Here is an 11651-nt window from a genome sequence, read left to right as displayed (position 1 = left end):
ATCAGGTAAGTCTGTTGTTTAATTTTTTTTTTTTTTTTTTGAGACAGGGTCTTACTCTGTCACCCAGGCTGGAGTGTGATGGCTCAATCTCAGCTCACTGCAACCTCGGCCTTCTGGGTTCAAGTGATTCTCTTGCCTCGGCCTCCCCAGTGGCTGGGATTATAGGCATGTGCCACTGTACCCAGCTAATTTTTGTATTTTTAGTAGAGATGGGGTTTCGCCATATTGGCTAGACTGGTCTTTAACTCCTGACCTCAAGTGATCTACCTGCCTTGGCCTTCCAAAGTGCTGGGATTATAGGCATGAGCCACTGCACCCAGCCCTATTGTTTAATTTTTATGTATTAGGCTTTCCTATGCATTTCCAGAGACCTATTATAAGTAGACTGTTTAGATATAATTTTATCCCCTCTAGACCAATGCTATCCAATAGAAATTTATTGCAAGCTACATATGTAATTTAAAATTTTCTAGTAACTACATTTTAAAGAGAAGCAGGTGCGATTAATTTTAATAATGTATTTTATTAACCCAGTATATCCAAAATATTATCATGTGAACATGTAATGGATATAAAAATTATTAATGAGATACTTTACATTCTAATTTCCATATTAAGTCTTTTAAATCTGGTATGTATTATACTTACAGCATATTTCAATTTGGATGCTAAATTTTCAACAGTTAAAATGTTGTCCTACCAAAACAATAAGGTGTATTTATTTATTTATTTGTTTGTTTTGAGATGGAGTATCACTCTGTTGCCCAGGCTGGAATGCAGTGGCAGGATCTCCGCTCACTACAACCTCTGCCTCCTGAGTTCAAGTGATTCTCCTGCTTCAGCCTCCCAAGTAGCTAGGACAACAGGCAGGTGCCCACCACCACACATGGCTAATTTTTATATTTTTAGTACAGACAGAGTTTCACGATAATGGCCAGACTGCTTTTGAACTCTTGACCTTGTGATCCCCCAGGTGTCCACTTGGGGGACAATCCCAGTGCTGGGATTACAGGTGTGAGCCACTGTGCCTGGCCAATAAGGTGTATTTAAAGGAAAAAGATTTTACTCTGCTTCAGTTTTTAAATTTAAGTTAAAGTTGATTTAAAATGTCACTAGTGTGACCAGTCACACTAGCACATTTCAAGTGCTCAATGGCCATATGTGGCTGGTGGCTGCAGCGTTGGGCACTGTTGATGTAAAACATTCTGTTGGACAGCTGTGGTGTAGACATTGAGCTCCAGGCAGATAGAATTTCTTACTCATCTTTGGCGCTCTATGACTTAACAGTGCCTGTCACACAGTAGGAAGTCCATAAACGAAGAATCCATTCATGGATCCCGGACTGAGGTCATCATGAGTGGCACACTGATGAAGGGTGAAAAGCCACATCTTCACAGCATGGTCATGGATGGCCCTGTTTACCTCCTCCTGAGCAGGACAAATAGTTATTATATATGGAGGGATTTTGTGGTTGTTGTTGCCGACAGCAAATCATTTGTGGAATCTATTTGTTCTTCCCAATTGACTTAATATAAAAAAGAATTTATGTGATGAACTTTTAGAGCCAAGATTGTCTTTGGTACAAAGCAGGAGCCCGGTGTACCCTGGGACCAGCTGGACTGACTCAGTGGTTGTCAGCTGGGGGCAGGAGGGGGCAGCAGAGAGCCACCAGGGTGGTTGGTTCTGGGGAACCCAAAAGATGATGGATGAGTGGGAAAATGGAGTGTTAGGGTGTACCCAGATCACAAACTCATAGACCAAAAGGAAATCCAGGCTAGAAAACACAGTATTGAGGGAGAAGCCAAGCCAGGATGGGACCAATGTGGAAGAAAAGATGCTGGGAATCTGTGGTTTCCCTTATTGCTTCGGTAGGAGATTTGGCCTTTACTTTCTTTCTACTTAAATTATAAACAAAATGAAGACAATTGGCCATGTGAGGTGGCTCATGCCTGTAATCCCAAACCCTTGGTAGGCCAAGGCAGAAGAATTGTTTGGGGCCAGGAGTTTGAAACTAGCTTGAGCAACATAGCGAGACCCCATCTCTGTTTTTTAAATAATAAAAGAAGAAAATTAAAATTACTGTTCATCACATAGAATTTTTGGCAATTTGTATAGTCAAATCACATGATTAGCTCTTGGTTCTCTAGTTCTTTTAGTTGTAACATTAGGTTATTAAATTGAGATCTTTCTAACTTTTTGATGTGGACATTTAGTGCTATAAATTTTCCTCTTAGCATTGCCTTAGCTGTGTCTCAGAGATTCTGGCGTGTTGTATCTTTGGTCTCATAAGTTTCAAAGAACTTCTTGATTTCTACTTAATTTCATTATTTACCCAAAAGTCATTCAGGAGCAGGTTAATCAATTTCCATGTAATTGTGTAATTTTGAGCTATTTGCTTAAGTCTTGAATTCTATTTTGATTGCACTGTGGTCTGAAAGAGTGGTTGTTATTATTTCAGTTCCTTTGCATTTGCTGAGGAGTGTTTTACATCAATTGTGTGGTTGAATTTAGTATGTGCCACATGGTGATGAGAAGAATGTATATTCTGTTGTTTTTGGGGTAGAGTTCTGCAGATGTCTATCAGGTCTATTTGATCTATGCTGAATTTAAGTCCTGAATATCTCTGTTAATTTTTTGCCTTGATGATCAAATACTGTTAATGGGGTGTTAAAGTCTCCCACTATATTGTGTGGGAATCTAAGTCTCTTTGAAGGTCTTTAAGAACTTGCTTTATGAATCCAGGTGCTCCTGTGTTGGGTGCATATATATTTAAGGTAATTAGGTCTTCTTGTTGAATTTAACCCTTTACCAATATGTAACACCTGTCTTTGTCTTTTTGATCTTTGCTGGTTTTAAAGTCTGTTTTGTCTGAAGTTAGGATTGCAACCTCTGCTTTTTTCTGGTTTCCGTTTGCTTGGTAGATTTTTCTCCATGCCCTCTCTCATCACTCCTATTCAACATAGTATTGGAAGTCCTGGCCAGAGCAATCAGGCAACAGAAATAATGGGCATCCACATAGAAAGAGAGGAAGTCAGATTATCCCTGTTTACAGATGACATGATCCTATATCTAGAAAACCCCATGGTCCCAGCTCAAAAGCTTCTTAAGCTGATAAACAACCTGAACAAAGTCTCGGGATACAAAATCGATGTACAAAAATCAGTAGCATTCCTATCCACCAACAACAGTCAAGCTGAGAGCCAAATCAGGAATGCAATCCCATTCACAATTGCCACAGAAAGAATAAAATACCTAGAAATACAGCTAACCAGGGAGGTGAAAGAGCTCTACAATGAGAACTACAAAACACAGCTCAAAGAAATCAGAGATGACACAAACAAATGGAAAAACATTCCATGCTCATGGATAGCAAGAATTAACATTGTCAAAATGGCTATACTGCCCAAAGCAATTTATAGATTCAATGCTATTCTTATCGGACTATCAACAACATTCTTTACAGAATTAGAGGAAACTGTTTTAAAATTTATATGGAAACAAAAAAGAGTCTGAATAGCCTAGGCAACCCTAAGGAAGGAGAAAACAGCTGGAGGCATCGTGCTACCTGGCTTTATACTACAGGGGTACAGAAACCAAAACAGCATGGTACTGGTACAAAGACAGATACATAGACCCATGGAACAGAATCGAGAGTACAGAAATAAGGCCACACACCTACAAGCATCTGAACTTCTACAAAGCTGACAAAAGCAAGCAATGGAGAAAGGACTCTCTATTTAATAAGTGGTGCTGGGAAAACTGTCTAGCCAGCCATATGCAGAAGATTGAAACTGGACCGTTTCCTTACACCATATAGAAAACAACTCAAGACGAGTTAAAGACTTAAATGTAAAGCCCCAAACTATAAAAATTCTGGAAGACAACCTAGGCAATACCATTCTGGATGTAGAAATGGGCAAAGGTTTCATGATGAAGATGGCAAAAGTAATTGCAACAAAAACAAAAAATGACATTGACTGGAAGTCTGATTGATAATGACAACAACAACAAAAGAAATAAATGGACAGGGGATCTAATTAAACTAAAGAACTCTTGCACAGAGAAAGAAACTATCAATAGACACAGACAATCTACAGAATGGGAGAAAAATTTTGCAAACTATGTGTCTGACAAAGGTCTAATATCCAGCATCTATAAGGAACTTAAACAAATTTACAAGGAAAAAAAAAACCCATTAAAAAATGAGCAAAGAACATGAACAGACACTTCTCAAAAGAAGACATACATGTAGGCAACAAGCATATGAAAAAAAGCTCAACATAATTGATCATTAGAGAAATGTAAATCAAAGCTCCAGTGAGATACCATCTCACACTGGTCAGAATGATTATTACTAAAACGTCAAAAAATAACAGATGCTGGCAAAGTTGTGAAGAAAAAGAAACACTTATACATTGTTGGTGGGAGTGTAAATTAGTTTGACCATTGCGGAAAGCAGTGTGGCAACTCCTCAAAGAGCTAGAAACAGAACTATCATTTGACCCAGCAATCCCATTACTGGGTATATACCCAAAGGAATATAAATCATTCTATCATAAAGACATATGCATGTGCATGTTCACTGCAGCACTATTCACAATAGCAAAGACATAAAATCAACCTAACTGCCCATCAATGGTAGAACTGGATAAAAAAAAGGTGGTACATATACACCATGGAATACCATGCAGCCATGAAGGGTGAGTAAGATGCATCCATCTTACATTATTTGGCTTTTTTAAAAAAAAAATCATCATTTTGGCAAAATAAATAACAGAGGGATTTTTAAAATTCTAGCGTCTGAATATATACTACGGATCACAGGTAAGATTATTAAGTTATTGTAAATCACGGAGATAACCAAATTTCTTTGTCAATCATGTTTCTGACTGTAACTACCGTGAACATTTTGTTATTCACAGATGATTGTTATCTTGTTTTAATCCTCTTCAAAAGATGATTTATAATCAGCTATAGAACTTTGACAGGTGCTCTCAAATGGAGGTTTCTGATAACTTTGGAGATCATGACACTGGAATAAAGGAAAAGTGTACAGGACTCACAAAGAGCTGAAATGTTCATGAATATCAAGCAAAACAAGAGTTAACTGAATGGACTGAACTAATAGAAAATTGAAATAATCATTTTAACTTTTGCTTGGAAGATTGCTGATTCTCGCTTTTCCAGAGTCAAGCAAACTTATTTTAAACTAATGGTCTTTAATAATTGAGTAAGGTATACACCTATAAGCAAAATTTGGAGCATATTTGTCTTTCTCCGCCTGGCTTCTCCAGAATTTTTTTTTTTTTTTGAGACAGAATTTCACTATTGTTGCCCAGGCTGGAGTGCAATGGTGCCATCTTGGCTCATGCAACCCCTACCTTCTGGATTCAAGCGATTCTCTTGCCTCAGCCTCCTAAGTAGCTGGGATTACAGGTACCCACCACCATGACCAGCTAATTTTTGTATTGTTAGTACAGATGGACTTTCACCATATTGGTCAGGCCCAGGACTTGAACACTAGTTGTGAATATTCTTTTTTTTTTTTTTTTGAGATGGAGTTTCGCTCTTGTTACCTAGGCTGGAGTGCAATGGCACGATCTCGGCTCACCGCAACCTCTGCCTCCTGGGTTCAGGCAATTCTCCTGCCTCAGCCTCCTGAGTAGCTGGGATTACAGGTGTGCACCACCATGCCCAGCTAATTTTTTGTATTTTTAGTAGAGACAGGGTTTCACCATGTTGACCAGGATGGTCTCGATCTCTCGACCTCGTGATCCACCCGTCTTGGCCTCCCAAAGTGCTGGGATTACAGGCGTGAGCCACTGCGCCCGGCCCATGATTTGTTTTTAACAAAATGAGGCCTGGAGAGAGAGAAATTATGTTTAAAAACTCATACATTTGTCATTAAATTCTAGACTCATTAGTTGATTTTAAGTTCTTGCCTACATTTTAGACTCACCGTGCTTATATTCCTGTGAACTAACCAGCAATCCCTGGCTGCAGCTCAGAAGAAACAAAAGGGACGGGTGATGTAAAAATCTGGATCAATATTCTAGTTCTGAGCAATTATCCTGCAAATCCTGCCAGGTAATGGGAATAAATAGAATGGCCGTCACCCGGAGGTTTCTTTCCCAGGAAAGTAAAACCAAGGGAGTTAACTAAAGCCACTCCCCACATACCCAAATCTCAGCAAGCATAACTATAGCCACCAATTATCTGGGCATGTCACAGGACATCCTTTCCTCTCCCTTGTTGGAGGAGGACTCAATTCCACAGCTTCACTTTATCATTCAACTTACGATAAGGAGTACAAGCAACACCACCTCCCACTTCCAGAGACACATTTTTGTTCCAAACTCAACTCCAAGCTTCAGGTTGAAGCCACAGGAAAGAAAACAGGATCAGAGGGATCCAGAGGTAGACGATAATGGAAGTTAAAAGGCACAGCGTAGTAGAGTATGACTGATTCCTGCTGATTAAGCCAGGCTTCCTGTTTCATGGGTAAAGGTCATGCTAATATCCGTGGCATAAATGAGGTCAAGAAAACTTGAAGATTACTGACAGCAGGAGAGATAGGGCATATGTGGATAAGAGCGGATATTCCCACCCTCTAGGCTCCTCTGTTAACATGGGTGAAAGCATCTTTGACACCCATTGGTGGCACCCTGTTGTGGTTGCCAGGACTTGGTGCTATGAGAATGGAAGAAAGGGGAACACTTCACTTTCTCTCCCTTAAGTACCCCAGATATTTTCTAGGAAGAGAAGGGAACCTGGGATGCCTCACTCCCTCCCCTCTTTCTGGATGAGTAGCCATTCATCTTCAGTCTGTATGCCTTTCAATTGCATCCTGAACCCCTGGGACTCCTTTGGGAAAAAAAAAGCCTTTTTTTTCCTTTTTCCTCCTCTGTCCTCTCTTCACTGATAGGTAATTGTGTCTCTGTTCTACAAGACGCTCACTCCCCTTGGATACATCTTCCAAATGGAAAGAGTTAATTTCCCAAACCTTAAGCTGGTTTGGGCTTGGGGGAAGAGAAGCCTTGGCAACGCGGACATGAGCACACTTCCCAAGCTTGTGTTGCAGAATTTTTGCTCCTCAGTTCAGCTAAAACTGGGTTCTTGTCATACGACCAAGAGAGATTAGGCACACAGACACATTGAAGGATGAGTAGAGTGCCAGCCAAAGGCCAAGGCCAAGGATCAAACCAAGGCTCATGCTGCAGCTCCAGCTTAGGCTCCAAAAGGTGCCCAGGCTCCCACAAAGGCTTCAGAGTAGAGACCTCTGTCTGCCAATTGAGGACAGAAGGACTGGTATGACCCCTGGGCTGCCATCTGCATGGGGCTGGTGTACTCCAGTGCTATTTGTACAAATAAACCCGAGGCAGGGGGACAAAAAGCACTACAAACAACCATGTTTCTACAGACAAAGGCATTCCGAGTTTTGAATCTGAAGTGCTTTAGAGTCTGGTAACTCTACTGAAGACTTTTAATCTGTGGTTCTTTCTCCTATGGCCCCATATAGTGGTCTACTCACCCTACTATTAAGCTGTCTCACCTTCTGGGGTTAAAGGGAGAGAAAGGCAAAGTGTGCCTAACATCATCTTCTTAGGGAGTGATATGCTATTAAAGCACTTTTCTAAAGAGAGCTATCATTTTACTCTTTCTGAATTACAGCTTCCCTGGGGACAGGCTGATGAAGAAGCATTTGGTCTAAAATGGTCTTTTCCTCGAGCGGAGTAGAATTACCTTGGTTAATTGGATGGAGCAGTGAACCAGGGTCTGGGGATGGAGCTCCTGGTGCCTGCGCTAGCCCAGATCAGCCCTGGGGCTTTGTGTAAGCTACTTCCCCTCTTTGGGCCTCATTTCCTCCTTTGCAAAGCAAGGAGGCTTCAATGTTCTCTTTCCAGCTGGAGCTTTTCTCAGCGATTCCCAAAAACAGATTTTATTAGGGATGATGGATCTATGATATGTGCTATTGATTGTGCTGATGATTTCATGGCTGTATACCTATATCAAAACATGTCAAATTGCATGTCTTAAATTTATGTCATTTATAGACTGAGTTTCTTAAGAGAATAATAAAAATTAAAAAATAAATATGTGCAGTTTATTATATGTCATATATACTTCAATATGACTGTTAAAAAAATAGATTTCACCCGGCTTCTGTAAGAGTGAGGCGGTAGAAAGGACGATGCCCTATTCTGATATGGGTCAGTTTATGTCATCGAAGACAGAAAACAGTGCTTTCTTAAGATTTTCTTACAACCTCCTACAAGGCTTGTGCTTTCTCCTTCTCTAACTTCCTGTTATTTATTTTTTTTAAACGACAGTTTTCACCTTTCAAAAGACAGAATTACAGCAAATTCAGGTAAAAGATCTCAATTGGCTTTATTTGCGAATCTGAAATAGGGCAACACTTCATCCCATAAAACACAGTGAGTGTTCTCATGAGCTAGGCAGAAGGGCTTGGTCTTACTGATGGAGAGGGTAACCTTAAGTACCCTAGATATTTTCTAGGAAGAGAAGGGAACCTGGGATGCCTCGCTCCCCTCTTTCTCGGTGAGTAGCAAAAGCAAAGAACAAAGACTATGTTAGTCTTTCCAAAGCTACTTTTCTTTTAAGGTGGGGACAGTGAGACAGCATGATAGAAAAATAACTGGTTGGTTAACATCAGGTGACTTCAGGCCACAATTTTTTTGTAAGGATTAAAAGCAAAGAAACTTCATTATCATGCTTATTGAAGATTTAAACTGGTCTGTTTGGGAAACTGCCTGTTAGCCCTTTCTCCTGATTTCTCGGGGCAGATAACAACTTATCTTGGGTCCTTAGCATGGGTGACTCCACTTTGATTTTTAGTCTGGTCTGCTGGGGTCTGGTATGGAAGCTTAGTCCAAAACAGTGGCCTTCTGTAATTTTTATTTGACATATCCATTCAGGAATGTTTATTTTCCCCACTCAGGCATCATCTTAAGTCCTCTCTTGCCTTTGGACTCAGAAGTGAGGTGGGGGCAAGGCGTCTTTTGGACCCCCACTATAGCTCTAGACTCAACACCCCCCTCCATTGTTCTTCCCAGGAAGGAAAGAACTATCTAAGTGCTATCATGTTCCTAGCACTTAGAGTAGATGGAAGCATTGAATAGTACTTCTCAGCAAAAATTCCTTTTTGAGAGCTTAACAGTAGGGGAGATAATCGAAACAAATTCTTACAGGGGAACATCACACAGTGCCACAATGGATGGGGAAATGTGGGGGCAGGCCTGGAAGTGGCTACCTGTCCCTTCTTTACCACCTGTTGGAACTTCTTTTCCCCACATTCTCCTTCTATATCCAGTCATGCAAAAATTACTCACCACAGCTCATGTTTCTTCCACTGAAATCTTTCTTCAAGCCCATCTCAGACATTTCCTCTGCCATCACCAAGTCCAGATGTGTCATCCTAAGTCTGGGTTTCCCCAGGAGGCTCTTACTTGGCTCTCTGCTTAGAGGATCTATGCCAGGCACCATCCTGCAAGGTTCTTCATTTTCAGTGTTGCCCTCATCAATCAGTTATCTCCTCAGAAACCTTCCAAGATTCTCCATTTCATCAGGTGTAAACTCCTCTGTTTGGATTGTGAGATCCTTTGCCCTCTAGCCCACCTTCTGGTAGTTACCTTCCCCACCACTCCCAAGGTCAAGTCTCTGCTTCGCTGGGCCAAGTTTCCTCCTTAACCCAGCTGTGTATCCTGTGCTCTGCCCTGGTTCCCTGCCTAGCTCATATTTTCTTACCACCAGAAATCCAGGCTCTTTTCTTGTTTGCCTTGGCAGATCCTGCCTGCCCAAAGGCTCAGCTCAAACTCCATTTTTTCCCAGAAGCTTTTATTGATTCTCCAAGTACATGCTTTCAATTTATTGAACTACTGCTTATTTGATAGCTGCTGGGGACATGAGTATGAATTATGGCCTCTGCCTCTTGGTTTCTGTCTTCTGACTCCCAAGAGAGTGAAAAACCAAGTTAATCCAGTCATTCTTGAAATCACAAACACTGTGTACATACCTTTCCCCTTCAAGCAGGTATTTGAGAATGCAAACCCAGAGATTTAAAGTGTGTGCAGATAAATTTGACACACAGAGGACAGATGAAAATTTCCTCGCTGCTTGTTGTGGTTGAGTCTTTCTAGGTGTCAGGCCTCCAAGTCCAGGCCTGGCCATTTTAGCCTTGGTGACCCGCACATACACCTCTGAATGGTCCCCAGAAGCCAGAAAGTCTGAAGTAAACACAAGTACCCAGATGGCCAGGGAAAGAAGTGAAACAACTTGTTCCTGCCTCAACTAATTGCTCTCCCCCTGCAACCTGCAACCTGCAACTATTGTTCCTGCTCAGCCTTGTGGACTTTCCCCCCTGGACATTGGGTTTCTCAAGACCCCCACCCCTGTAACTATGTAATTTATTGTATCCTCCCATCTGCTTGCAACTGATACCCCCACCCTTACGATCTTGCCTGTTTGTAACAGATGACCCCTACCCTCGTGACCATGCATCCGTAATGTCCTTCCCCTCCCTAAAATAGCTTACCACCTTTAACTGACCACTTGCTTCAACCTATAAAACCAACTCCTAACCCATCGCCCTCCGCTGATGCCCTTTTTGGCCTCAGCCCACCTGCACCCAGGTGAATAAACAGCCATGTTACACACAGTCGGTCTGGGGGCTCTCTTCATTCAGCACGTGCATTTTAACGGTAGGGTTAATATAACGCATATGAACAACTAAAATTAAATAAACTATGGTTTCTAAAAAAAACCAGGTGTATTTTCTTCTTATGGAATGAAGAACAAAGTCAGATTAATGTAGATCTGTGTTTATGAACAAGAAAAGATCACCTTTGTTTAAAGAACAATATATGGGATGTGGTCTAATCTTGGTTTAAGAGAAAATCTCTAAAGCAGAGAAAGAAATTTGGAAAGATATATGCCAAATGGTTTTCTTTGGATAGAAGAATTACTGATGATTAAAGAAAACACTTCCTTTTAATTCATACTTTTTATAACAAGCAATTTCATTGTCGCTTGTTACAGGAAATGTCATCAGAAAGACATTGTCATTTTGGGAAAAAGCACAGAAAGAGGGACATCAATTTGGTGTAAATGCAGATGGATCATTTTCGAGACAGTGCAAAATTGAATATTAAAAGGCCTTCTGTTTTGTTTTAATATAGGGTGAGGATTGGAATGGGCCACATCTACAGGGACACTCAGCAGATGTGGACTGAGTGATTGCAGTGTTTCAAGGTAAACATTATAAAAATAAACAAATGAGCAAACTAATGGAATGTGATAGACAGGATGCCTGAGTAATTACTATAAATGCTCTGGCCTTTTTTTTTTTGTCAGAGACCCAGAAGAGACTTTAACCTCTAGGTCTATTAATCTGGCTTCTATCACAGGGCAGAGTTAGTGGCATTTTATGTTCTCAGTCATAACTATATTGTCCTTGGTATGCTGTAGCAATTTTGTTCTCTTTCCATCAAAGTTTGTTATTTTATCCTAGGAATGGAAAATGTACAAATCGGTGATATCACACAGGTGGGTGTTTACAACTTTGACAATTTCACACGCAGGTGGGAATTTTCTCACGTGGGAAATCACTTGAGTTCGCAGAGGGCCAGCAGATC

The sequence above is a fragment of the Callithrix jacchus genome, chromosome 11, assembly GCF_049354715.1.
Source record: "Callithrix jacchus isolate 240 chromosome 11, calJac240_pri, whole genome shotgun sequence".
Classification (NCBI taxonomy): Eukaryota; Metazoa; Chordata; class Mammalia; order Primates; family Cebidae; genus Callithrix; species Callithrix jacchus.
Note: the sequence above shows the minus strand (reverse complement) of the source record.